The 1971-nt window shown below is 59.3% G+C and overlaps 1 protein-coding gene across 7 annotated transcripts in view; it reads right to left on the bottom strand.

Annotated features, from left to right (window-relative positions):
* ZDHHC3 (zDHHC palmitoyltransferase 3) overlaps positions 1-1971 on the bottom strand; it is a 47341-nt gene that overhangs the window by 44905 nt on the left and 465 nt on the right. For 4 of the 7 annotated variants that reach the window (XM_006169752.3, XM_006169755.3, XM_006169756.3 and 1 more), the window contains exon 1: positions 1853-1970. The exons of 1 other annotated variant lie outside the window; for it this stretch is intronic. The gene's annotated coding sequence lies outside the window, so the exon portion shown is untranslated. Of the gene's footprint in view, positions 1-1002; positions 1028-1311; positions 1614-1852; position 1971 lie in introns of those variants that run through there. 2 more of the 7 variants (XM_006169754.3, XM_027768796.1) reach the window with 2 other exon arrangements.

The raw sequence follows: 1971 nt of genomic DNA, 5'->3' as shown, positions 1-1971 counted from the left end.
TGACCTTTCTCTAGCAAGAAACCTTCTGCCAGCTGTCACAGGGACAGTTCAAATACATGATCGGTACCTTCAGACATGCTGAAAGATTTGTTTATAGAGAGGACAGCAGGGTACCTAAATTCGGACACTTTGTCCTGTTATCTCTTTCGATTTCTCAGTTTGCCACCACCTTTTAAATCCTCAGTCCCCTTAGTTTCCTGGCTTCTAAAACCCCACTTGCAAGAGTCTGTTTTTGTGATCAATCTCTACCACAAACACCATGTCTAATGTCAGTGGTCTCTTTTTTTAAAGATAGTTTTGCTATAGGGCATGTGCGCTTGCTGGAGAAACAGAGAGACAGAAAGCGAGCAATCACCCCTCAGGGGGAACGGCCATGCCGCAATCCCTTCTTCTCAGGGTTTTGGGGCACGCACGCGCATACACACCAGGCATGAGTTTTAAGCTGCTGGGTGCGAGACTTGAACTGCAGTCGACCACATCTGAGTCCAGCGACATAACCATTATGCAATCTGCTGGTCCCACGTCAGTGGTCTCCTGTTAACTCATCCCCCAGAGTGCCTGACACTGGACCCAGCTGTCCAACCACAGTCAAAGGCATCTATGTGTCACAGCAGGCGAGGCACCTGTGCCTTCATCAGGAAGGAAGTCTTTCCACCTTCACCTCTCCCCGTTCCCTAGAGGGCCAAGCCCAACCCCACGAGATGTCTTCCCCTCAGGTTCACCTGCAGAGAACTACACAGACACATAAATAGCTAATGTCCAGCCCACTGAGAAGTGGCCACTCATCTGGGCACTCAGCAGTGAAGAGCTCGGCCAGCACTTCCTCTATGCACCCTTTTCAGACCCACCCCCCAGAACCACTGTGCGCATTGCTGCCACTGCCATGCCGCGTTCTGTGGTTACACTGGTCCCTGCCCAGCTAGCCTCCCTGGACACACGCTGACACAGAGCCACCCAGGTAGGCTCCCGACAGTCCTCTGAAACTGTATGTGAAGCCATTACCTGAGAAACACCTTGTCCGGAGGATCCAGCTGCCAAGGGTTACTTTCACTTTTGAGAACAGGGAGGCCCCTCAAAACTGGAACCTCAGAAAGTCATCTGCGGCCCTCCTAGTCTCAAACCCCATTTATTCATGCGGCGCTTTGAAAACCTGTACCCTACCGGCTGTCCCGCCTTAATGGGCTCCTCGGGTGATCCAGCTTCACCTTGCAGGTACCCTCTCTGGGTAACCACGGACCATCCTCGTACAGCAGGCAGGGCTGGCTGTCCCCTCCCCTCTCCCCGCGGCTACCCGTAGTTCCCAGTGATTACCATCTTCAAGCTGGGGATTCCAGTCCCAGCTGGGGAGAGCTGGGGACGTCCGGGCCCTGCGCTCCTGGCCAGCGCGGGGACCAAGGACCGCGCCCCCACCTTGAAGGGCCCCCCCACCTTGAAGGCGCTGCTCTGGCGACCACCCGTGGCAAGAGGGCCTTGCAAGGTCCTGGGCCAGCGTTCGGTGAGCGAGCGAGCCTGATCCCGGAAGGGTGAGGACGCCTCAGGACTCGTGCCCCCTCTCCCGGCCCGGCCTTTCCCCGACACAGAGGACTTCACCACCCTTCTCTGCCATCTCCCAGGAACCGGGGAAGTGGGAGGGGCAAAGCGAGGACGCACGCCCGCCCCGCCCCGGCCAGTCGCGACCTCCGTTTCCCCTTACTCGGGACGCCCCCCTACGCGCGCGCACACGATCCCTACTTCGACCCCGCTCCACGCAAACTGCACGGCGCGCCCGGGGCACTGCGAGCCTCCCGGCCCCGGTCCTCGCCCCTCGCCTCGCCCCAGCCTCTCCCTGCCCCAGTTTTCCCTCCTAACTGACCGTGAAGCTGGAGGCAGTTCCCAGTCCCAGGCCCCCGGTGGGGCTCCCGCCGCCGCCGCCACCTCCCCCTGCAGTCCCCAACCCGGGACCCGGCCTCGGGCTGCGGCGCTGGCCTCTCC

The sequence above is a fragment of the Tupaia chinensis genome, unplaced genomic scaffold, assembly GCF_000334495.1.
Source record: "Tupaia chinensis unplaced genomic scaffold, TupChi_1.0 Scaffold147500_1, whole genome shotgun sequence".
NCBI lineage: Eukaryota > Metazoa > Chordata > Mammalia > Scandentia > Tupaiidae > Tupaia > Tupaia belangeri.
This window is presented reverse-complemented; position numbering and strand designations above follow the sequence as displayed.